Source organism: Saimiri boliviensis, chromosome 17, assembly GCF_048565385.1.
Source record: "Saimiri boliviensis isolate mSaiBol1 chromosome 17, mSaiBol1.pri, whole genome shotgun sequence".
In the NCBI taxonomy this organism is placed as follows: domain Eukaryota; kingdom Metazoa; phylum Chordata; class Mammalia; order Primates; family Cebidae; genus Saimiri; species Saimiri boliviensis.
Window position 1 is genome coordinate 32,146,467 of NC_133465.1, and position 25,535 is coordinate 32,172,001.

The 25,535-nt window shown below is 46.8% G+C and overlaps 1 pseudogene; it reads left to right on the forward strand.

Annotated features, from left to right (window-relative positions):
• Nucleotides 1–821: 821 nt before the first annotated feature.
• On the forward strand, nucleotides 822–20,893 carry LOC101028519 (ferritin heavy chain pseudogene; annotated as a pseudogene).
• The last annotated feature ends 4,642 nt before the right edge of the window (nucleotides 20,894–25,535 follow it).

Below are 25,535 nucleotides of genomic sequence, written 5' to 3' on the forward strand. Positions count from 1 at the left end.
AGCTGGGTGTGGTGGCGAATGCCTGTAATCCCAGCTACTTGGGTGGCTGAAGCAGGAGAATCACTGGAACCCAGAAGATGGAGGTTGCAGTGAGCAGAGATCACGCCACTGCATGTGGGTCTGTGAGGGGGAGGTGCATGGCAAAATATTTGAGCTTATGTACATGACACTTGAGGTTGGGGTATGGAAAAATACTGACGTGGTAGTATGCGATTGGGAATGAAGTTCCTTGACTCTGAAAACAGGACAGGAAGTGGAGTGTGCGGCGTAACAAGAAACACTGAAAACAGCCTCCTGAGAATGCAGCTTGAGTGTGTATAAGGTCACAGGTGCCTCAGTAACCCATCTCAAATGACCATCTAGTGGATGTTTGTAGTTCATACAAGCCCTTTCAATAAATATTTGGTGGTCGGACGCTGGGGCGGACTCTCAGAAGAGCTACCCTCTAGCCCTGCTCAGCTGGAACTGTCTCAGTACTTCATTCTCAGCATTCACTGCAAACTACAAGCTCTAGCAACTGGTGCCTCCAACGTGATCACCTAGAATTTACTCATTAAGGTGAAAAGCTCATCAATTTTTTGGGAATCCCGGTAAGGGATTCCTCCCATCAGGAGGATGGGACACACACATGAGATAATCAGAGGCTAGGTTATCATGGGTCAAGAAATGACCAAAGAGCAGAAAGTACTTTTTAAAACAGTGCAACAGCTACTTAGGACTAACCAGTGCATTGTAGAGCCTGGAGCTCTACACAAGCTTATGCTCTTAATTCGGCAGGAATGCCCTTGCTTTCCTCATCAAGAAACCTTAGATTTAGCGTTATGGGAGCAGGTAGGCCCCTGCCTGAAAAGAGAATATGAGCAAGGTCATTTTACTAATGTTACCATTTTGACCACCTGGGCGCTGGTATGCTCTGCATTGTATCCTCTTTATCCGCCATGTTGTAGTGAATCAGACCACCCATCTTCTCCACCTGGAGAGAATTCAGGAGATTTAAAGGAGAAGAAAAAGAAGGAACCAGAATAACAAGGAGACCCCTCTCCCTCCTTCATTCCCTTCTATGGAGAATGAGGAAGAGCTTTTTTTCTAGTGAGGAAGAGGACGGACTGGACCCTTTTCTTCCCACTATAGAAGAGCTACTGCCTTCTTTTCTTCCACCTACATTCATTGGCCCTGTTCAGGCAACAGGGCCTCCCATCCCGCTTGAGGAGATTGGTGGCTGCCCAAGGATCCGTTCTTGGATAAGATCCGCCCCCCCCCACCCCCGCCGCCCCCAGAATATCTATATGATCGGGTGGCCACGTCTCCTTCACAAACTTGCCTGCTGGAGGGGCACCTCCAGGAGGAAGAAAAGTGGCTGATTACGATCGTCTCCCTAATATGTAGGTTCTCACCTCCTACTTCCAGCATCAGCCTTTCCCGCATTGTCTTTTATCTGTTTCCCTGGAGTATAAGGGAACGTTGCATGCTGTCTCCTGGGTTTTGTACCAGAAAGCTCTGGATTTCTTGCTGCTCACAGAGGCCGGAGTTGCTAAGATGCCATGGAGTGCCCATTTAGTCACTGGCAGTCTGGGCAAGTTGCCCCTTTCTCGGTTTGTGAAGGAGGGGAGGCCAAGAGGTACAGACCAAGTCCCCGGATGGCTGCGGGCAGCTCCAGCCTGGTCCTAAGAATCCTCCTTATCATGGACACCTGCCTTAGTAACTGTGCCCAGAAAGTGGCCTGCTGCTTGCTGTGCTGCCGCTTTTCCTACTTCTGCTCATTCCTGCCACCCCCCGCATGTCTCAGCTGCCAAGCAATTCCTTGTCTTCCCTGGTCCTTAGGGAAAGGGCTAAGAAACCGTCCATGTGGGGGCCGGGCGCAGTGGCTCAGGCCTGTAATCCCAGCACTTTGGGAGGCCGAGGCGGGTGGATCACGAGGTCAATAGATTGAGACCATCCTGGTCAACATGGTGAAACCCTGTCTCTACTAAAAATACAAAACATTAGCTGGGCATGGTGGCATGTGCCTGTAATCTCAGCTACTCAGGAGGTTGAGGCAGGAGAATTGCCTGAACCCAGGAGGCGGAGGTTGCGATGAGCCAGGATCGCACCATTGCACTCCAGCCTGGGTAACAAGAGGGAAACTCCGTCTCAAAAAAGAAAAAAAAAAAAAAAAGAAAAAGAAAAGAAACAGTCCATGTGCACCCTGAACTTATTAGCCTAGGGTGGGCAGAGGGGTGTGGAGCAGCCTAGAGTACAGAGCTCCGAGGGAAAAGCCTGCTAATGAGGGCGCTCTCCTGTAGCCATATGTTAAATGCTAACTAGGCTGAAGTGGACGAGCCCTGCCAGCTGCTGTCGTCTTCAGAAGATAGACGCAGTGGTAAGGAATACTTGTTTCACTTTTCTATAAACTCTTTAAAAACACTGTGGCTGGGAAATTTCAAAGCAGACCCTGTGCTACATGTCTGCTCCTCCCCTGAGCCTCTCTGCTTGGGGTAGTAAAAGTAATAAAAAGCCCGGTATGTTTTCAGTACCTTACCTAACAGGGTCGGCTCCTAGCGTAGGTGGCCTGGAGGATGACGGGAGTGGTCTTCTCCCAGCCTGTTACCTCTTCCCGCCAGTCTCCACGCTTATATACACCCACTTTCCCACCTGGTCATTTTCAGGCCTCTTGCTGCCACGTGTAGCCTTCCTTCTGTCCTCTCAGGGTAAGAGCAGCCACAGGTGGCAGGCTATTAAAATAAAAGGCTGCCTAAGGAGCCCGGAGTAGATGGGAAGAAATTGGCCACAGCCTTGCTTTCCCAGTCTCATTTCTAAAACATTCCAGCTGAAGGCTGATGCAGGAGAATGGCTAGTGCCTAAGGACATTTTTTAAAGATTTTTGGATTTTTTTTTTTCTTTTTTCTTTTACACGCTTAAGCTAGCTCAACGCAGGTTTATTATCCTGGCAACTTGCAGTCACATTCTAATGACTTTCTAAGGCCAGAAAATATGGTAAAAATTGCTTAAAACATTCATCCCTTCCATGCCTTAGATTAACAGGTAGGCTTTATCTTTGCCATTTCTGTATTTTATATGTTACGTACTGCCTCAGAATCCCTCTAAACATATACAAAAGACCACAAATTTAATAGCTTCTCTTCTCATAAAGGGGTGCCGACGTTGCGTCCAGCTGTCAGAATATGACCCTGCTACTCTTTTCCTACCATTATGCAAGGAACAGTTTCGTACTCTTAGCTGGTAATCTTGATTGGCAAGTAGCAATGGCTGACTCTATTGGTAATATCAGCTTCTATTTACCAGCCTCTAAGCCTCTAAACTTTTTACAAACTGTGCCTGTTAAATTTGTGTCTATTGTCTCTGAGCTTTTGTTTCATGCCACTACTGTCTTTACAAATGTTCAAAACAAAACAAAAAAAAAAAAAAACAAGGAAGAGCAGCTATAGTGTGGCAAGATGCCATGCAAAACTGGCAACACAAAATCCAGGAACATTTTAAAACTACACAACACGTGGAGTTAGGTGCCCTAATATTGGCTTTACAAACTTTTCCTCACCAAGACATAAACATGGGGATTCTGCTTATGTGGTGTATGGCATCACACATTAGATCTTGCACATGTGAAGGGCATTACTAATGCATCTCTACCAGCTTTGTTTCTTACAGCGCAAGAGCTCCTCTGTGCCCATCATCACCATCTTTATATCACCCACATTTGCACTCATTCTAGGTTACCTTGTCCATTGTCAGAAGGAAAAGCTTGAGCTGATGCTCTGGTACAACCACAAATGTGACTTGCAGACTTTTCTGCATTTTTTTGAGCTCAAGCTGATCATGCTTTTTTTCATCAGAATGCTTGACGTCTTAACAGTTTCACTTAACACTGGCTCAAGCTCAAATAATTTTTAAAACTTGTCCTGATTGCCAACGACATTCTGTCCTTTTTCCCTAAGGCTTGCTGCCAACTCACAAGGTCTGGTGCCTAATGTTATCAGGCAAACTGATGTTACTCAGTAATCCGTCTCAAATGACCATCTAGTGGATGTTTGTAGTTAATACAAGTCCTTTCAATAAATACTTGGTGGACAGATACTGGGGCAGACTCTCGCAGAAGAGCTACCCCAGCCCTGCTCAGCTGGAACTGTCTGAGTACTTTGTTCTTGCTATTCACTGCAAGCTATAAGCTCTGCACTGCACTCCAGCATGGGTGACAGAGCGAGACTCCGTCTCAAAACACAAAAAACAAAAATGAAGTTTCTCTTAGAATTCCTGCGGTTTCACACATGGACTACAACTCGCTGGACCAGTGTCAGAGGCCAAGGCAGCTCTAGTGCCTGCCCCGCCACCTCTCTGTCTCTGCTGCTCTGTTTGCTCTGTGCGCCTCTCGCTTTCTCAGCACTGCCCATTCCCTCTACTTTGCATGTCCTCTTTCTTTCTTTTTCTTTCTTTCTTTCTTTTTTTTTTTTTTTTTTTTTTGAGATGGAGTCTTGTTGATACTACAGGTGCCTGCCACCACACCCAGCTAATTTTTAAAATTTATTTATGTATTTGTTTTGAGATAGAGTCTCGCTCTGCCGCCAGGCTGGAATGCAGTGGCATGATCTCAGCTCACTGCAACCTCTGCCTCCCAGGTTCAAACGATTCTCCTGCCTCAGCCTCCTGAGTAGCTGGGACTACAGGTGCCCACCAACACACCCGGCTGATTTTTGTATATTTAGTAGAGATAGGGTTTCTCTATGTTGGCCAGGCTGGTCTAGAACTCCTAACCTCGTGATCCGCCCACCTCGGCCTCCCGAAGTGCTGGGATTACAGGCGTGAGCTACCACGCCCGGCCCAGCCTGTCCCTTTTCTACTGTATAGTTTCTGTTTTCTCATCACTTGTGTGTCTTTTCACCACGGTCTTGGCCCCAGACCAACTTTGTGACTTCTCTCTGCAGAAGCAACCAATGCACTTTTGCTCTGGTTGCTACTGCCTGATGCTAGGAAAGCTTGGGGTGCATACACGGAGAAAAGGTCTTCGGGTTGGCCTCAGACTGTCCTGTTTAGGATGGATGGTGGGTATGGCAGGCCCTATGACACCACATGTCCAGTGCCTTTCACCCTCTCCCAACCCAGCCCACTTCCTAAATGTTTAGCTCCCAAAACGGCCCATCATGATCCCATTTTCACTACCAGAACTGAAATATATACAAATATATGAAATATAGATAAATCAGGCCGGGTGCGGTGGCTCACACCTATAATCCCAGCACTTTGGGAGGCCAAGGCAGGTGGATCATGACGTCAGGAGATCAGGACTATCCTGGCCAACATGGTAAAACCCTGTCTCTACTAAAAGTACAAAAATTAGTGGGGCATGGTGGTGTGTGCCTGTAGTCCCGGCTACTTGGAAGGCTGAGGCAGGAGAATGCTTGAACCTGAGAGGCAGAGGTTGAAGTGAGGAGAGATCCTGCTGCTGTACTCCAGCCTGGTGACAGAGCAAGACTCAGTCTCAAAAAAGAAAGAAAGAAAGAAGAGATATAGATAAATCAAGCCGGGCACGGTGGCTCAAGCCTGTAATCCCAGCACTTTGGGAGGCTGAGGCAGGTGGATCACAAGGTCAAGAGATTGAGACCATCCTGGTCAGCATGGTGAAACCCCATCTCTACTAAAACTACAAAAAATTAGCTGGGCATGGTGGCACGTGCCTGCAGTCCTAGCTACTCAGGAGGCTGAGGCAGGAGAATTGCCTGAACCCAGGAGGCGGAGGTTGCGGTGAGCCGAGATCGCGCCATTGCACTCCAGCTTGGGTAAAAAGAGCAAAACTCCGTCTCAAAAAAAAAAAAATTAAAAAAAACAGATATGTGGTAAGCCAAGATCACGCCACTGCACCCTAGCCTGGGAAACGGGAGCAAAAATTCCATCAAAAACAAAACAGAAAAACAGATGAATGAATAAAGAGAATGTGGTTCATATACACAATGGTGTACTATTTAGCCATAAAAAAGGATACGATCCAGCTGGGCACGGTGGCTCAGCATGTAATCCAGCAGTTTGGGACACTGAGGCAGGTGTATCACAAGGTCAGGAGTTCGAGACCATCTTGGCCAACATGGTGAAACCCCATCTCTACTAAAAATACAAAAATTAGCTTGGCACGGTGGTACATGCCTGTAATCCCAGCTACTTGGAAGGCCAAGGCAGGAGAACTGCTTGAACTCAGAAGGCGGAGGTTGCAGTGAGCCGAGATCATGCCACTGCACTCCAGCCTGGTGACAGAGAGAGACTGTGTTTCAAAAAAAAAGACGAGGTCCTGTCATTTGGAACACATGAATGGAACTGGAGTTCATTATATTAAGTGAAATAAGCCAGGCACAGAAAGACAATCAAAGCATATTCTCACTTATTTGTGGAAGCTAAAAATCAAAATGGTTGACTTCATGGTCACACAGTGTAGAAGGATGGTTACCAGAAGCTGGGAAGGGTAGTGTGGGTAGGGTGGTAGCGGGGAGGGTTAATGGGTACCAAAAAAAAAAAAAAAAAAATAGAATAAGACCTGCTGTTTGATAGCACAGCAGAGTAACTACAGTCAATAATAACTTCATTGTACATGTTAAAATAGAATATAATTGGATTGTTTGTAACTCAAAGGATAAATGAAGGGATTTTAAAAACAGTGATTATGGCAGGGGCCTTTCAAAAAAACAGTCTCAGCTCAGAGACCAGTGTCCCCTGTTCTAAATAGTCCCACCCAGGTGTGATTTCCATCCATTCTCCTAATGATGGGCTAAATCCTCAACTCAATCACCATGACTACATCATGTATAAACAATACATCACACACACACCCACAACATAGAAAATGCAACAGTGGGCTGGGCGCAGTGGCTGAAGCCTATAATCCCAGCACTTTGGGAGGCTGAGGTGGGTGGATCACTTGAGGTCAGGAGTTTGAGACCAGGAGTTTGAGGTCAGGAGTTTGAGGCCAACATGGTCTCTATTAAAAATACAAAAATTAGGCTGAGCGCGGTGGCTCAAGCCTGTAATCCCAGCATTTTGGGAGGCTGAGGTGGGTGGATCATGAGGTCAAGAGATCGAGACCATCCCGGTCAACATGGTGAAACCCCGTCTCTACTAAAAATACAAAAAATTAGCTGGGCATGGTGGCTCGTGCCTGTAATCCCAGCTACTCAGGAGGCTGAGGCAGGAGAATTGCCTGAACCCAGGAGGCGGAGGTTGCGGTGAGCCGAGATCGCGCCATTGCACTCCAGCCTGGGTAACAAGAGCGAAACTCCGTCTCAAAAAAAAAAAAAAAAATACAAAAATTAGCCGGCTATGGTGGCTCACACCTGTAATCCCAGCACTTTGGGTGGTTGAGGCAGGCAAATCACCTGAGGTCAGGAGTTTGAGACCAGCCTGGCCAACACGGTGAAACCCTGTCTTAAAATAAATAAATAAAAATACAAAAATTAGCCAGGCATGGTGGTGCACAACTGTAATCCCAGCTACTTGGGAGGCTGAGGCAGGAGAATACTTGAACCCAGGAGGTGGAGGTTGCAGTGAGCCAAGACTGTGACACTGCATTTCAGCCTGGGCCACAGAGCAAGACTCCATCTCAAAATAATAATAATTAAAATATAAATCAATAATAAAATGAAATAGTGGGCAAAACTACATTTGAACCGACAATCTGCATAGCTGAGGTGTTCGTGGGTGGGGGGTTAGAGTGAGTAGAAATCGTCATCCCTGGATGGCTGCGCCCATGTATGGAAACATGGGCCATGGGCCCCAGGCATGGTCTGCACTCACTAGAGAGCACCAGGGCTGGAGCTGCAACTTGGGAGTGACCAGCAGATCCCATGGGCATCCACCTGCTGCCTTGCTCCTCATGCTGGAGGAGTTTCTGGAAGGGGCTCTTGCCACTTCCCATGTCACAGCAGTGCGCTCCCACCAGTGCTAGGAGCAGGGCTCAGCCACTGTCTCCGTCTGGGTTTGGTTTGCTCACACTGAGGACTGCCTGGGGGAGCTGAGACTTCCTGCTGAGTTAGTAGAGTCAGGCACAGGCCTGTTAGCCAGGGCTGTGTTTTCCCCAGCACCTGAGTGGGCTGCCTGACAATTTCCCCTGCGCGCGCACACACACACGCACACACACACGCACACACACACCGGGATGTTTGACTTCTGAGTTAGACCCAAAGAACTCAGCTCAACAGGAAGCCGCTCCCTTTGCCTACTGGCTTCTGGCTAGCAGCGTGGAACAGCTGCAGCTGCCCCAGCAGCCAGGCTGCCAGGCCTCAGCTTCTCTGCCTTCAGTGCCCTCACAGTGCAAATATCCCCAGCCTGGCCTGAGGAGGGCCCCCTCTCCATTCCATACAAAGACCTGCTTTTGATTTGTGAACAGAATTAGGCTTGGCTGAACCGAAGCGGGGAGGTGTAGCAGACCCGGATTTCTTTTTCTTTTTCTTTTCTTTTTTTCTTTAAGACGGCGTCAGTCTCACTCTGTCGCTGGGCTGCAGTGCAGTGGTGCAATCTTGGCTCACTGCAACCTCTGCCTCCGGGTTCAGGCGATTCTCCTGCCTCAGCCTCCCAAGTAGCTGGGACTACAGGGACGCGCCACCACACCCAGGTAATTTTTGTATTTTTAGTAGAGACGGGGTTTTACCATGTTGGCTAGGTTGGTCTCAAACTCCTGACCTCAAGTGATCCACCCACCCCGGCCTCCCAAAGTGCTGGGATGACAGACTCGAGCCTGTATGAGGGAATAAATGAAGTCATGAGTGTTTTATCTTCCAGCACCCTCCCTTCTTCTGAGAACTGTTCTCCAATCCTGTGAGCCCAGAGGATCTGCCTGGAATGGAGAGAACCCACCCCTGGCCAGAGTGGACTGGTCTCAGGACACCTGACCCAAGCCAGGCCAAAGAAAGCCCCTTCCCTGGGAATGTTTTCAAACAGGAACTCAGGAAGGCATTCTGTCTCTGCTGCCACAAGCTATGAAGCTTAGATGCATGTGGCTGCCAAGTTCATTCCTCATCTTTTACGTGGAGTGAGAGAGAATGCAGCTGAGACACAGACAAGTAGAAACAAGAATGAGCCTCAGCATTCCAGCCCCATCCCAGGAATACCTGAGGCCCAGCTGAGCTGCTATATAGGCTGGCTGCCCACACATCCTTTGATTGAATGAGGTACCTCAGCCTCTTTCCAATAAATCCCCCTTTTCTTGGCTTAATATATGAGGATTTTCAAGGAGGGTGGGGTGGCTTATACCTGTAACCCCAGCACTTTGGGAGGCCGAGGCGGGTGGATCATGAGCTCAAGAGTTTGAGACTAGCCTGACCAACATGGTGAAACCCAGTCTCTACTAAAAATACAAAAATTACCTGGGCGTGGTGGCACATCCCTGTAGTCCCAGCTACTCAGGAGGCTGAGGCAGGAGAATCGCTTGAACCTGGGAGGTGGAGGTTGCAGTGAACTGAGATCACACCACACTGCACTCCAGCCTGGGAAACAGAGCTAGACTCTGTGTGTGTGTGTGTGTGTGTGTGTGTGTGTGTGTGTGAGACAGTATTTCGCTCTTGTGCTCTTGTTGCCCAGGCTGGAGTGCAATGGTGCAAACTTGGCTCACTGCAACATCCGCCTCCCAGCTTCAAATGATTCTCCTGCCTCAGCCTTTTGAGTAGCTGGGATTACAGGCTCAGGCCACCATGTCCAGCTAAGTTTTTTGCATTTTTAGTAGAGATGGGGTTTCATCATGTTAGTCAGGCTGGTCTCAAACTCCTGGCCACAGGTGATCCACCTGCCTCAGCCTCCCAAAGTGCAGGGATTACAGGCGTGAGCCACTGCGCCCGGCCTCCTATCTCCGTATTTTGATTTACATGTCTTGATGAGAATGGTTAGGCTTTCTTTCTTTCTTTTTTTTTTTTTTTTTTTTTTTTTGAGCAGTTGTACTAGTCATCCATATATATTTGTTTTTTCTTTTTTCTTTTTTTTTTTTTCCTGAAAACTACCTATTTATATCAATGGATAAAACAGTATTTGTTCCAATATATGAGACTCGACTATACAATGGAAATAAAACATTACATTAATACAGAAAATAAAGCTAATCAAATCAATGCTGTTGGGACAGCTGGAAAACTCATCATCAGAATAATAACCAAACCCTCATTTCTCTGCTTCCACTAGATGGATCAAATGTTTGAATCTAAGGCTGGGCACAGTGGCTCATGCCTGTAATCCCAGCACTTTGAGAGGCCAAGATGGGTGGATCACTTCAGGTGAGGAGTTCAAGACCAGCCTGGCTAACATGGCAAAACCCCATCTCTACTAAAAATCCAAAAGATGAGCTGGGCGTGGTAGTACCTGTCTGTAATTCCAGATATTCTGGAGACTGAGGCAGGAGAATCACCTGAACCAAGGAGGTGGAGATTGCAGTGAGCTTTGATTGCAACACTGCACTCTAGCCTGGGTGACAGAGTGAGACTCTGTCTCCAAATATATATATATATTCAAATATAAAATGAAGCCAAGCCAAGGCCGAGGTGGGTAGATCTCCTGAAGTCAGGAATTCGAGACCAGCCTGGCCAAGAAGGTGAAACCTGATATCTACTAAAAATGCAAAAGTAGCCGGGCATGGTGGTGGGCACCTGTAGTCCCAGCTACTAAGGAAGCTAAGGCAGGAAAACTGCTTAAACCCAGGTGGCAGAGGTTGCAGTGAGCCGAGATCACGGTACCACACTCCAGCCTCGGTGACAGAGTGAAACTCCATCTCAAACTGTAGTCCTAGCTACTTGGGAGGCTGAGGCAGGAGAATCACTTAAACCTGGGAGGCAGAGGTTGCAGTGAACTGAGATCACGCCACTGCACACCAGCCTGGGGACAGAGTAAGACTTCATCTAAAAAAAAAGTAACTATACCTGTCACCCAGGTTGGAGCACAGTGGTACAATCTTGGCTCATTGCAGCCTCGACCTCCTGGGCTCAACAATCCTCCTGCCTCAGCCTCCTGAATAGCTGGGATCACAGGCCCACACTTAGCTAATTTTTTAACTTTTTCATCAAGACAGGGGCTCGCTATGCTATGTTGCCCAGGCTGGTCCCAAACTCCTGAGACCAAATAATCCTCCAGCCTTGGCCTCCTGAGTAGCATCAACTACAGCCTCATACGACCATGGCTGGTTTGACTTTTAATGCTCTTACTATCAAAACTTATTTATACTATTAATACTAAAAGTAGGCAAGTCGCGGTGGCTCACACCTGTAATCCCAGTACTTTGGGAGGCTGAGGAAAGTGGATCACCTGAGCTCGGGAGTTCGAAACCAGCCTGGCCAACACGGTGAAAACCTGTCTCTCCTAAATACAAAAAAATTAGCCAGGCATGGTGGTGTATGCCTGTAGTCCCAGCTACTTGGGAGACTGAGGCAGGAGAATTGCTTGAACCCAGGAGGGAGAGGTTTCAGTGAGCTGAGATTATACCATTGCACTCCAGCCTGGGCAACAAGAGTGAAACTCTGTCTCAAAAAAAAACTAAAAGTAAATGGAAGTCTGTTTTTAAAAAGAAACTGGGATCTGGGCTAGGTGGCTCACATCTATAATCCCAGCATTTTGGAAGGTCAAGGCTGGAGGACTGCTTGAGCTCATGAGTTCTAGATCAGCCTGGAATGTAGCGAGACCCCCATCTCTACAATTTAAAAAAATTCTTAATTTTAATGTTAAAAGATTTTTTGTTGTTGTTGTCGTTGTTGTTGTTGTTTGAGACGGAGTTTCGCTCGTTACCCAGGCTGGAGTGCAATGGTGCAATATCAGCTCATCGCAATCTCCACCTCCTGGGTTCAGCCAATTCTCCTGCCTCAGCCTCCCAAGTAGCTGGGACTACAGGCATGTGCCACCATGCCCAGCTAATTTTTGTTGTTTTTTTTTTTTTTTGAGACGGAGTTTCGCTCTTGTTACCCAGGCTGGAGTGCAATGGCGCAATCTCGGTTCACCGCAACCTCCGCCTCCTGGGCTCAGGCAATTCTCCTGCCTCAGCCTCCTAAGTAGCTGGGATTACAGGCACGCGCCACCACGCCCAGCTAGTTTTTTGTATTTTTAGTAGAGACGGGGTTTCACCATGTTGACCAAGATGGTCTCGATCTCTCGACCTCGTGATCCACCCGCCTCGGCCTCCCAAAGTGCTGGGATTACAGGCTTGAGCCACCGCGCCCGGCCTAATTTTTGTATTTTTAGTAGAGACGGGGTTTCACCATGTTGACCAGGATGGTCTCGATCTCTTGACCTCGTGATCCACCCGCCTCAGCCTCCCAAAGTGCTGGGATTATAGGCGTGAGCCACCGCGCCTGGCCAAAAGATTTTTTAGGTTGGGCACAGTGGCTCATGCCTGTAATCTCAGCACTTTAGGAGGCAGAGGCAGGCAGATCACTTGAGGTCAGGAGTTCCAGAACAGCCTGGCCAACATGGTAAAAACCCATCTCTACTAAAAATATACAAAAATTAGCTGGGCGTGGTGGCGCATACCTGTAATCCCAGCTACTTGGGAGGCTGAGGCATGAGAATTGCTTGAACCCAAAAGATGGAGGTTACCATGAGCTGAGATTGAGCCACTGGACTTCAATCTGGGTGACAGAGCAAGAGTAAGACTCCATCTCAAAAAAAAAGACATCAGAGAAAGCTTATAAAAGTGAGACATGAGACATAGAGAAAAGCCCAAGGAGCTTCTTTATTTAATGTTTTCAATCCTCTCCCAAACCATGGAGCAGCTTCTGCCTCTTAGAACATGGGCTATGCTTCTAAGTGCCTGCTGTTCCCAAGATTGCCATCCAGAAGGACAGGCATATTAAAACAAAGTAGCAGAACAGCTTTGGCAAGGTGCCCTAGGAATTTATAATACAGTAACTAATCCAGTATAGAAAGCTCAAAGTACAATTTTTCTCCTGGAATTGATCCAGAACTGGAGTCACCAATCAACCGAATCCCTGCTGACAGGACCCATGTTTAAAGTCCAAGATACCCCCAGTGACAGATTAATTAGTGATGCTCTCATGCCAACCTTGGATAGAAACATTCTATTTCAACTGTCCAGGTGCCTTATCGGACTCAGGATCAATTCCACAGAACCCCACTTCTGATTCTAACTTTTGTCTTGTTTTAGGTAGACTCTTCCAGTTACAAAGAAAAAGAAATAAACTTAAATCACTTATTTATTTATGCATGTATTTATTCATTTATTAATTTTTTTTGGGGGGGGGGGACAGTCTTGCTCAGGCGCCAGACTGGAGTAAAGTGGTGCGATCTTGGCTCACTACAATCTCTGCCTCCCAGGTTCAAGCAATTCTCCTGCCTCAGCATCCCCAGTAGCTGGGACTACAGGCGTGTGCCACCATGTGCCCAGCTAATTTTTGTATTTTTTTAGTAGAGACAGGGTTTCACCATGTTGGCCAGGATGGTCTCGATCTCCTGACCTCGTGATCCGCCCGCCTCAGCCTCCCAAAGTGCTGGGATTACAGGTGTGAGCCACCGCACCCAGCCTATTTATTAATTTTTTTTCTTCTTTTTTTTTTCTATTTATTAATTTTTGAAACAGGGTTTCACAGTGTTGCCAAGGCTGCAGTGCCACCATTACAGCTCACTGCAGCCTTGACCTCCCAGGCTGAAGCAATTCTCCCACTTCAGCCTCCCGAATAGCTGGGACTACAGGTCCACACCATCACACCCAGCTAATTTTAAAATTTTTTGTAGAGCTGGAGTCTCACTGTGTTGCCCAGGCTGATCTTAAACTCCTGGACTCAAGCAATCCTCCCACCTCAGCCTCCCAAAGTGCTGGGATTACAGGCATTAGCCATTGCTGCTGGCCTTTAAATCACTATTTTTATTTTTATTTATTTTTTATTTTTATTTTTGAGACGAGATGGGGTCTTGCTTTGTAATCCAGGCTGGAGTGCAGTTGTACAATCCCAGCTCACTGCAATCTCTGCCTCCTGGGTTCAAGTGATTCTCCTGCCTCAGTCTCGGGAGGACATGGGACTACAGGTGTGTGCCACCATGCCTGGCTAATCTTTGGATTTTTAGTAGAGACAGGTTTTCACCATTGTTGGTTGGGCTGGTCTCAAACTCCTGACCTCAGGTGATCCATCCACCTCAGCCTCCCAAAGTGCTAGGATTACAGGCATGAGCCACCACGCCACGCTTAATTTTTGTATTTTTATTTATTTACTTATTTAGACAGAATCTTGCTCTGTCATCCAGGCTGGAGTGCAAATATACAATCTCTGCTCACTACAACCTCTGCCTCCCAGGTTTAAGGGATTCTCGTGCTCCGGCCTCCTGCATAGCTGGGATTATAGGCATGCATCACCACACCAGGCTAATTTTTTTAAATACTTTTTTTTGTAGAGACGGGATTTTGCCATGTTTCCCAGACTTGTCATGAACTCCTGGCCTCAAGTTATCCACCCACCTCAGCCTCCCAAGTGCTGGGATTACAGGCGTGAGCCACTGAGGCTAGATTATGTTTTTAATTTTTATTTTTTGCTGCTTTTCAAAGAACAGGGTGTGCCATAGACGGTGTGCCATGGGTTAGTCGGCTAAATCACTTTTTTTTTTTAAAGGAAAATTAGTCCATTTTCCAACCATCTTGGGAGTAATTAATTCCGGCAAGAATCATCAGTGGATGCTGCAGGTTATAAGCCAGAGTTTGAGAAGGAACAGGGTATTTACATAGTATCAAAGTATCTCTCCACAAAAGTGCTTTTTAGTTACAAAGTAAAAAACAGAATCTCCACAGTGGGGAAACATGGTGGATTCCGCCTTAACCAAGGGATTAAAGTTAACAGGCCCAGTAAGGGTGAAATTGATATAATGTGTTTCCTGATATGATGCACCAAGAGAGATACAACATCGCTTGTGTAATATTCCTGCCAGAAAAACATAATCCAACACAGTCTTGTGAAAACGTCTGATAAATTGAGGGAAATGCTACATAATTACTGGACTATAATTTTCAAAAATGTCAAACTTATGAAAAAGAAAGACAGGTTAAGGAACTAGAGCAAATTAAAGTGATATGGTCCTAGATTGGATCCTGGACAGGAAAAAATAATAATAATAACTACAAAGAACATTTTAGGACAATTGGCCAAATGGGAATATGGACTGTGGACTGGATATTAGTAATGTAATAATATTAAATTTCCTAAAATCAACAACTGTACGGTAGCATATAAGGAAATGTCTGTTTTAGGAAACACATACTGAAACATTTAGTGGTGAAGAAACATAATGTATCCGACTTATTCTCAAATGGTTCCAAAAAAAAAAAAAAAAAAAAACTTAAGAGACAGAATGATCAAGCAAATGAGACAAAATGTTAACACATGGTGAATCTGGGAAAAGGGCATGCAGTTCTTTGTACTATTATTGTATTTTTTTTCTGTCTTAAATTATATAAAAATAAAATCTTAACAAAAATGCTAATGTCTGGGACTCACTCTCCCCCCAATTTCTTATTTTACTTTATCAATTCATTTTTATTTATTTATTTATTTTGAGGCAGGGTCTTGCTCTGTCGCCTAGGCTGGAATGCAGTGGTGCAATCTAAGCTCCCTGCAACCTTCACCTCCCAGGCTCAAGTGATCCTCCCACTTCAGCCTCCCAGTAGCTGGAATCACAGGTGCCCGCCACCACACCCAGCTAATCTTTGTATTTTTAGTAGAGACAGAGTTTCACCATGCTGGCCGGTCTGGTCTTGCACTCCTGGCCTCAACTGATCCGCCTGCCTTGGCCTGTTTAAGTGCTGGGATTATAGGCATGAGCCACTGCATCTGGCTTCCCACACTCAATTTCTGATTTACCTGTCTGGGGGCCAGGGGTGGGCAGGGGCATCCATTGTCCTAAAGAAATTCTTGCAGGTGTGCCCTAGGATACATGTGGAAGACTTTTCACAACACGATTTTTAAAATAACTTTCTTTTCTTTTCTTTCCTTTTGAGACAGGGCCTTGTTCTGTCACCCAGAAGGGAATGCTGTGGTGTGATGATGGCTCACTGCACCCTCAAACTCTGGGGCTCAAATGATCCTCCTCCCACCTCAGCCTCCCACCGAGTAGGTGGGACCAAAGGCACCTGTCACCATACCTGGCTGATTTATTTTTGTTTTCATGTTTAGCAGAGATGAGGTCTCACTATGTTGCCCAGGCTAGTCCTGAACCTCTGAACTCAGGCAATCCTTCTGCCTCAGCCTCCCAAAATGCTGGGATTGCAAGTGTGAGCCACCACGCCCAGCTATTATTTATAATGGGGGAAAAAGTGGAAACGAAGCAATGATCATAAACAACAGAAAGGAAAAATGCCTTTTACTCATTGAATACAATACAGCATTGAAAATGAATGAACTATAGCTGTGGGTACATCAATATGAATATGTCTTAAAAATGTAATGTTTGGCTAGGTGCAGTGGCTCATGCTTGTAATCCCAGCACTTTGGGAGGCCGAGGTGGGTGGATCACGAGGTCAAGAGATCGAGACCATCTTGGTCAACATGGTGAAACTCCGTCTCTACTAAAAATACAAAAAATTAGCTGGGCATGGTGGTGTGTGCCTGTAATCCGAGCTACTCAGGAGGCTGAGGCAGTAGAATTGCCTGAACCCGGGAGGTGGAGGTTGCGATGAGCCGAGATCGCGCCATTGCATTCCAGCCTGGGTAACAGGAGCAAAACTCTGTCTCAAAAAAAAAAAAAAAAAAAAAAAAAGTTTAAAAAGAAGAAAGAAAGAGAGAGAGAGAAAGAAAAGAAAAGAGAAAAAAACTATACTAGAGAACTGGATAGGGGCCAGGCACAGTAGCTCACACCTGTAATTCCAGCACTTTGGGAGGCCAAGGAAGGTGGATCACCTGAGGCCAGTTCAACACCAGCCTAGCCAACATGGTGAAACCCCATCTCTACAAAAATACAAAAATTAGCTGGGCTTGGTGGCAGGTGCCTGTTGTCCCAGCTACTCAGGAGGCTGAGGCAGGAAAATCGATTGAACCAGGGAGGCAGAGGTCGCAGTGTGACAAGACTGTGCCACTGCACTCCAACCTGGATGACAGAGTGAGACTCCACCTCAAAAAATAAAATAAATAACAACTTGGTGGGTGGTGAGGGGCAGCCAGTGAACCCGAAGTACTAATTGATCAGGTCAGAGATTAAAATATGGGAAGTTGAAGCTGTCCTCTTGCACTGAGTCAGTTCCTGGGTGGGGACAATAAGATCAGATGGGCCAGTTTACTGATCTGGGTGGTGTCAGCTGATCTATCAAGTACAGGGTTTGCACAATATCTCAAGCCCTGATCTTAGGAACAGTTTAGGGAGGGTCAGAATCTTGTAGCCTCCAGCTGCATGACTCCTGAACCATCATTTCTGTCTTTTATTTTTTTTTTCTTTCTTTCTTTTTTTTTTTTGAGGTGGGGGGATCACCTGAGGTCAGAAGTTCCAGACCAGCCTGACCAACATGGTGAAACCCCATCTCTACTAAAAATACAAAAAAATTAGCCAGGTGTGGTGGTGGATGCTTGTAATCTCAGCTACACTGAAGGCTGAGGCATGAGAATCCCTTGAAACTGGGAGGCGGAGGTGGAGGTGAAGGTTGCAGTAAGCTGAGATCACACCACTACACTCCACCTGAGGGACAAGAGTAAGACTATGTCTCAAAAAAATAAATAAATAGGCTGACTCTAGGCACACTGCCTATGAGTTAGCCCTGCTCCACAAGAAGCAGTAAATAAATAAGCAAACCATAAACTATAAACTAAGTTCCTCTCAAAGTTAGTTCAGACTATGCCCAGGAAGGAACAAGCACAGCTTAAAGGTTAGAAGCAAGATGGAGTTGGTTAAAGTAGATCTCGTTCACTGTCTCAGGTGTAATTTTGCAAAGGTGGTTTCAATAACAGGAAGAATATTAAGGAATGTATTTAATTTAGAGACAGGAAGCACACTGCCATGTGTGTACCTATGCAACAATCTTGCATGTTCATCACATGTACCCCAAAACCTAAAATGCAATTAAAAAAAAAAAAAGAAAGAAAATTAGGATACAGGTGAGGGGACGGAAGGCAGCAAAGCACACTGCCATGTGTGTACCTATGCAACAATCTTGCATGTTCATCACATGTACCCCAAAACCTAAAATGCAATAAAAAAAAAATTAAAAAAAAGAAAATAATTTAGAGACAGGGTCTCTTTCTGTCACCCATATTGGACTGCAGTGGTGCAGTCATGGCTCATTGCATCCTCGACTTCCCAGGCTCAAGCAATACTCCTACCTCAGCCCTGGAGCATCTGTGAGGTGGAGACAGGCGGACTGCTCGAGCTCAGGAGTTTGAGACCAGCCTAGGTAACATAGTGAGACCCTATCTCGACAAAATATTTAAAAAATAGGTGGACACGGTGGCACACACCTGTGGTCCCAGCTAGTCAGGAGGCTGAGGTGGGAAGGCCACTTGAGCCTGGGAGGTTGAGGCTGCAGTGAGCCATTATGGCACCACTGTACTCCAGCCTGGGTGACAAAGTGAGACCCTGTCTCAAATCAAACCAAACCAACCCAAGAAAAAATGCAAAAAGCTATCTCCAAAATGGCACCACATCCAGATAGGTTTATAGATGAATTCCACCAATCTACATAGAACAGAAATCCCATGATCTATAACTGTTCCAGAGAATATAGTTTTCCAATTTCTTTTACAAGGCTAGCATAACCCTGATCATAAAATGAAACAAACAGACAGACAAACAGACAAAGATCCCCAAAATAAATCTATAAGCCACTCTTATTTTCTAACTTAGATGCAGAAGTTCTTTTTTTTTTTTTTTTTTAAATTTAGTTTTACTCTTGTTGCCCAGACTGGAGTACAATAGTGTGATCTCGGCTCACTGCAACCTCCCAAATTCAAGCAATTCTCCTGAATAGCCTCCCAAGTAGCTGGGATTACAGGTATGAGCGACCACACCTGGCTATTTTTTGTATTTTTAGTAGAGATGGGGCTTCTCCTTGTTGGTCAGGCTGGTCTCGAACTCCCAACCTCAAGCGATCCACCTGCCTTGGCCTCCCAAAGTGCTGGGATTATAGGCGTGAACCACTGCACCCAGCCAAATGCAAAAGTTCTAAATAAAATGTGAGCAGGCAGGCACAGTGGCTCATGCCTGTAATACCAGCACTTTGGGAGGCCAAGGAGGGTGGATCACAAGGTCAAAAGATCAAAACCATCCTGGCCAACATGGTGAAACCTATCTCTACTAAAAATACAAAAATTAGCTGGGCATGGTGGCACGTGCCGGTAGTCCCAGCTACTCAGGAGGGTGATGTAGAAGAACCCCTTGAACTAGGGAGGCTGAGGCAGGAGAAGTGCTTGAACCCAGGAGGTGGAGATTGCAGTGATCTGATATTGCACCACTGTACTTCAGCCTGGCGCCTGGCAACAGAGCAAGACTCTGTCTCAAAAAAAAAAAAAAAAAAGGTGAAGATTGCAGTGAGCTGAGATCGCGCCACTGCACTCCAGCCTGGGCAGCAAGAGCAAAACTCCATCTCATGCAATGACAGATGTATGATACAAAAAAAGAAAAACCCTCCATCTCAAAAAAAAAAAAAAGTGAGCAAATCAACTCAGAATTATATTGACTAAGTAGGGTTAATTCCAAGGACTCAAATATGCAAAATTTGAAAATGTATTAATATAATTCAGGGCCTGACATGACAGCTCACACCTGTAATCTCAACACTTTGGGAGGCTGAGGCAGGCAGATAGATGGCTTGAACTCAAAGCTCACGACCAGCCCTAGCTAAACCCCATCTCTACAAAAAAATACAAAAAATTTTTAAAAATATACAAAAAAATAAATAAATAAAAATAAAAAATAAATACAAAAATTAGCCAGCCATGATGGCATGAGCCTATAGTCCCAGCTTCTCGGGAAGCTGAGGTGGGAGGATTGCTTGAGCCCAGGAGGCAGAGCCTGGGCAACAGAGCCAGAAAGCTAAAAAAAAATTCAGGACAGGCGTTCTTCGCGGAGAGTGGCCGCGGTTTCCTGCTTCAACAGTGCTCGGATGGAACTCGGCGCTCGTCCCCCACCCCCGACGGCTGCCCACAGCCAGCCCTCCAACACCTCCACACCGCGCGCTCGGATGGCCCCAAGGATTCCGCCGCCTCTCCAGCGCCGCGCAGCCACCGCAGCCGCCACCTCTCCTTAGCAGCCGCCGTGACAACCGCATCACCCTCGCAGGTGCGCCAGAACTACCACCAGGATTCAGAGACCGCTGTCAACCGCCAGATCAACCTGGACCTCTACGCCTCTTATGTTTACCTGTCCATGTCTTACTACTTTGACCGCGATGATGTGGCTTTGAAGAACTTTGCCAAGTACTTTCTTCACCAATCTCATGAGGAGAGGGAACATGCCGAGAAACTGATGAAGCTGCAGAACCAACGAGGTGGCTGCATCTTCCTTCAGGATATCAAGAAACCAGACCATGATGACTGGGAGAGCGGGCTGAATGTGATGGAGTGTGCATTACATTTGGAAAAAAAAATGTGAATCAGTCACTACTGGAACTGCACAAACTGGCCACTGACAAAAATGACCCCCATTTGTGTGACTTCATTGAGACACATTACCTGAATGAGCAGGTGAAATCCATCTAAGAATTGGGTGACCACGTGACCAACTTGCGCAAGATGGGAGCTCCCCAATCTGGGTTGGCAGAATATCTCTTTGACAAGCACACCCTGGGAGACAGTGATAATGAAAGTTAAGCCTTAGGCTAATTTTCCCCATAGCCACGGGGTTACTTCCCTGATCACCAAGGCGGTGCATGCATATTGGGGTTTCCTTTACCTTTTCTATAAGTTGTACCAAAACATCCACTTATTTGTACCATTCCTTCAAATAAAGAAATTTGGTACCCCCCCAAAAAAAATTCAGGACATTAACATCTGAAGAAAGTAAAACATAGGTTCACATTAGTAGGTGCTTCAGCTTTCCTAGCTGAAAATGCCAGATGCTTGCTTTCCCAGACTCTCTTGCGGCTGGGCCACAGGTGAATACCCACTCAGACTCACCCAAATTTTGTTTTATTTTGTTTTTTTTGAGGCGGAGTCTCGCTCTGTCACCCAAGCTGGAGTGCAACGGTGTGATCTCGGCTCATTACAACCTCTGTCTCCCAGGTTCAAGCGATTCTCCTGCCTCAGCCTCCCAGATAGCTGGGATTACAAGTGTGCACCACCAAGCCCAGCTAATTTTTACTGTTAGTAGAGACAGGGTTTCACCATGTTGGCCAGGCTGCTCTCAAACTCCTGACCTCGGGTGAGCCACCTGCCTCAGCTTCCCACAGTGCTGGGATTACAGGTGTGAGCCACTGCACCTGGCCCAGACTTTGAATTAGGAGCCAGTATCATAAAGGAATAGGGATGGGGTAGGATTTTGTCTGCAGCAGGTGCTGTTGTGATAACACTGTTTCTGACTCAGCAGCTTGAGCTCTACATGCCTCTGAAACCCGGTCTTGCAGCAGGAGCAGAATTTTACTCACCAGACTGGTTCTGCAGCCTGGTTCTGGGTGCTGTTCCTGGCTGCATAGCTCCATGTCTGGCTGTTCAGGCCTCACTGGGAAGTTTTTGACACAGTCTCAGGAGGTCCTGAGAAAACGTGCCCCACCAATGCATTTTTAATAAATTCCTTTGCAGCCTAAATTAGGCATACAATTTTTGTGTTGCTTACAACTAAACATTCTGATAGAGTAAAATGCTGTTCAAAAATCAACAGCAGGCTGGGCACAGTGGCTCATGCCTGTCATCCCAGCACTTTGGTAGGCCAAGGTGGGTGGATCACTTGAGGCCAAGAGTTCCAGATGAGCCTTGCCAACATGACGAAACCCCATCTCTACTAAAAACACAGAAATTATCTGGGCTTGGTGGCACGGACTTATGATCCCAGCTACTTGGGAGGCTGAGGCAGAAGAATCGCTTGAACAGGTTTCAGTGAGCTTACACTGTGCCACTGCACTCCAGCCTGAGTGTCAAAAAAATAATAAACAAAAAAATAACAGCCTCAGGGCTTGGGGTCCTTACTTAATGTCATAGCTTTTCTCTAGGTAACCTTCCACCTCACTATCTACTGCATTGTTTTCTCCACATTTTCCAATAACCTCGAAGCTGGCAAATTGTATAAATGGCAAATCTATAGATTAACTGCATCTGGCTTAAGTAGCTATCCCTTGTCCAGTCACCAGCTAGAAGCAGATCAGGGCAGGCTCAGATGGCTGCATGGTACCCCTTCTGCAGAACAGTGCAGGGGCACATTCTTATCATAGAAGGGGCAGTGGACTGGCTGGGCAAGGTGGCGCATGCCTGTAATCCCAACACATTGGGAGGCTGAGGCAGTTGGATCACCTGAGGTCAGGAGTTCCAGACCAGCCTGGCCAACATAGTGAAACACCATCTCTACTAAAAATACAAAAATTAGCTGGGTATGGTGGCATGCGCCTGTAATCCCAGCTACTCGGGAGACTGAGGCAGGAGAATTGCTTGAACCCAGAAGGCAGAGGTTGCAGTGAGCCAAGATAATGCCGTTGCACTCCAGACTGGGCAACAAGAGCAAGATTCTGTCTCAAAAAATAAATAAATAATAAATAAATAAAAAGGGGCAGTGGACCAACAGACATGGCATGGTGTCTGACTTTCTGTAACAGACATTTAACCTGGTCTTGAGAAATCAGTAAAGGCTTTCCAGAGGAAAAAAATCTGATCTGGAACTTGCCAAATAAGTAAGGGTTAGGCAGAAGGGGATAAGGGTTGAAGAAAAAGTTCAGGCACAGGAGAAAATGATCAAGAGTAAGGGTAGGCTGGGCGTGGTGGCTCAAGCCTGTAATCCCAGCACTTTGGGAGGCCGAGGCGGGTGGATCACGAGGTCGAGAGATCGAGACCCTCCTGGTCAACATGGTGAAACCCCGTCTCTACTAAAAATACAAAAATTAGCTGGGCATGGTGGTGCGTGCCTGTAATCCCAGCTACTCAGGAGGCTGAGGCAGGAGAATTGCCTGAACCCAGGAGGCAGAGGTTGCAGTGAGCCGAGATCGCGCCATTGCACTCCAGACTGGGTAACAAGAGCGAAACTCCATCTCAAAAAAAAAAAAAAAAAAAAAGAGTAAGGGTAGAGTGGTAAAAGACAGGGCTGGACAGGAGGCAAAGGTGAGATCTCCCAGGACCCTCCAGGCCATGCTGGGGACTTTAGACTTCCTCCTCAGATCTAGAAAGAGCCATAGGTGAATTAATTTATTTTCTTTCTTCCTTCCTTCTTTTCTTTTCTCTTTTGCTTTCTTGCTTTCTTTCCTCCTGAGATCTATAAGGAGCCACTGGTGATCCCCTCCCCTCCCCTTCTCTCCTCTCCCCTCCTCTCCCCTCCCCTCCCCTTGCCTGCCTGCCTTTCTTTCTTTCCGGACAGAATTTCACTCTTTCACCAAGGCTGGAGTGAGGTGGCACTATCTCACCTCACTGCAACCAATGCCCCTGGGGTTCAAGCGATTCTCCTGCCTCAGCCTCCCAGTGGCTGGGATTATAGCTACCTGCCACCATGCCCCGCTCACTTTTTGTATATTTAGTAGAGATGGGGTTTTGCCATGTTGGCCAAGCTGGTCTCAAACTCCTGACCTAAGGTGATCCACCCACCTCAGCCTCCAAAGGGCTACAATTACAGGCATGAGCCACTGTGCCCAGCCCATTGGTGAATTTCAAGCAGTGGAAGGATATGAGCAGATGTGCAGTTCTGAAAGACCACTCCAGTGGAGAATAAAAAGAAGAAGAGGAATCAGAAAGTTGGGAGACTAGTGAGGATGCTGTTGCAGGGAAGCAGTATCGAGAAGATGGTGCCCTGGGAGGGGCATGGTGGCTCATACCTGTACTCCCAACACTTTGGGAGGCCCAGGTGGGAGGATCATTTGAGCCCAGGAGTTTGAGACCAACCTTGGCAACAAAATGAGACTCTGTCTCTAGAAAAAAAATTAAGAATCAGCTGGGTATGGTGATGCATGCCTGTAGTCACAACTCCTTGGGAGACTGAAGTGGGAGGATCCTTGGATCCAAGAGTTTGTCATTGCAGTGATCCAGGATTGCGCCACTGCACTTCAGCCTGGGAGACAAAACAAGGCTTTGTCTCAAAAAGGAAGAAAGAAGAAGGAGAAGAAAAAGGAGAACGAGAAGGAAGGAGGAGGAGAAGAAGAGAAGGAAGAGGAGGAGGAGGACAAGGGAAGAAGAGGAGGAGAGGAGGAGGAGGAGGAGGAAGAGGAGGAGGAGGAGTGGGAGGAGGAGGAGGAAGAGGAGGGAGGAGGAGGAGGAAGAGGAGGAGGAGGAAGAGGAGGAGGAGGGAGGAGGAAGAGGAGGAGGAGGAGGAAGAGGAGGAGGAGGAGGAGGAAGAGGAGGAGGAGGAGGAGGAAGAGGAGGAGGAGGAGGAGGAGGAGGAGGAAGAGGAGGGAGGAGGAGAAGGAGGAGGAGGAGGAGGAGGAGAAGGAGGAGGAGGAGGAGGAGGAGGAGGAGGAGGAGGAGGAAGGAGGAGGAAGAGGAGGAGCCCTGGACTAGGAATGATGGTAGAATGGTGCAAATTTGAGTAGCTTTGAGAGAGACCAAAGATAAAATCAGCAGGACTTGGTGATGGGATGAAAGAGGGGAGATGTTAGAGACGACTATTAGGGATTTTGTTTGTACTGATTGGTTAGGTAAATGAGTGGGTGATGGTGCCATTCGCTAGGTTGAGCGACACAGGAGGAGAAGCCATTTGGGGAGAGATGATGAGTTCAGTTTTGAACATACTGTTTTGGTGTCTGCGGGACATCCAAGTAGGGATGTCCAGAAGGCAGCTAGACATATGTGTTTGGGTCTCAGTTGAAGGCTCTGGACTAGAGACACAGATTTGAGAGTCATTAGGTTGTAGGTGGTGGTTGAAGGCAAGGGAATAAATGAGGATAATCTCAGGTGGTTGCATAGTATAAGAAAAGAAGAGAAGGCTGGGCACAGTGGCTCACACCTGTAATCCCAGCACTTTCAGAAACCAAGGCAGGTGGATCACCTGAGGTCAGGAGTTCGAGACCAGCCTGGCCAACATGGCAAAACCCCGTCTCTACTAAAATATAGAATCGCTTGAACCTGGGAGGTGGACGTTGCCGAGATCGCTCCATTGCACTCCAGCCTGAGCAACAAGAGGAAAACTCTGTCTCAAAAAAAAAAAAAGAAAGAAAGAAAGAAGAAGGCTGGGAAAGGTGACTCACTGACTCACGCCTGTAATCCCAGCACTTTGGGAGGCCAAGGCGAGCAGATCACAATGTCAGGAGTTCAAGACCAGCATGGCCAATGTGGTGAAACCCCATCTCAACTAAAAATACAAAATTAGCTGGGCATGGTGGCAAAAGCCTATAATCCCAGCTACTTGGGAGAATGAGGCAGGAGAATCGCTTGAACCCGGGAAGTGGAGGTTTCAGTGAGCCAAGACTGCACCATTGCACTCCACCCTGGGCAACAGAGAAAGACTCCATCTTGGAAAAAAAAAAGAAAGAAAGAAAGAAAGAAAAAAAGAGA